Raw genomic sequence first — 923 nt, 5'->3', positions numbered from 1 at the left:
GTGTTCTATTTCCGGTCTGGAAAGAGGACCCCGCTCAGTCGCTGGTGTCTTTAGAACGAGAAGTCGGTCTAAAAACATCCAGCATAACAATAACAACAAAAACAGTAATAAAAATAATAATAATTGTAATACTTGAGCCCTCAAAAGCAGGGAGGTTACCTGCAAAAAGGTAAACCTACAATCTGCGGGGTTCACATCAGGTAAGCCAGGGGCCCCCAACAATTACCCTATATTAACCTAAACCACATACACAAAATTCTCTGCCAAAACTGAACAAATCGCACTGAAGAATATCGTATGAGCCTGCATTTCATTTTCACAAAAATTATTCACCTTAGAACTCTCCCTCTAGGTATGGGCCGGCAAAGTGACAAAACAGACGCTTACTTTGAGTGATCTATACCCATTATTCCGATGTCCACTTCATGTCACCGTCTTCCCTCTTGCTCCTGGGAATCTTTGAAGACTTTCTGGCCTGTTTTTGGACGTCTTCCCATTCGCTGACGACAATTCTGACTTAAAAACCTGGCACATCTCCAAAATCCCCCCCACCAACACCGCTCACAAAATGGCTGCCAGCCTCCGCCGAGCAGAACATCCGGGACCTTCTGAAAGATTTTTATAGCGACACAAACCCACCGTCTGATTGATAATATTAATAATAAAAATAATAGAAAAAAATACATAAAACATCCTGAGAAAAAGAAAAGAGCCGATTAGCAATTTACCTTCATTATTAACCTCGCATTTATGGACCATAGAAAACGCGTAATCTTATCTTATGGACCAGAGAAAACGGATTACGGAGAATTGTTCTATATTTTGTAAATATGGTAAACAAATAAAATAAATGAAATCTAAGCATCTATTCAACTGTCTGTAGCCTTAATATCAAAAGGGGTGGCCAGAAAACTGTTCTCCAT

Source organism: Coenobita brevimanus, chromosome 64 (assembly GCF_032717465.1).
Source record: "Coenobita brevimanus isolate Jiangsu-jjx chromosome 64, ASM3271746v2, whole genome shotgun sequence".
In the NCBI taxonomy this organism is placed as follows: domain Eukaryota; kingdom Metazoa; phylum Arthropoda; class Malacostraca; order Decapoda; family Coenobitidae; genus Coenobita; species Coenobita brevimanus.
Note: the sequence above shows the minus strand (reverse complement) of the source record.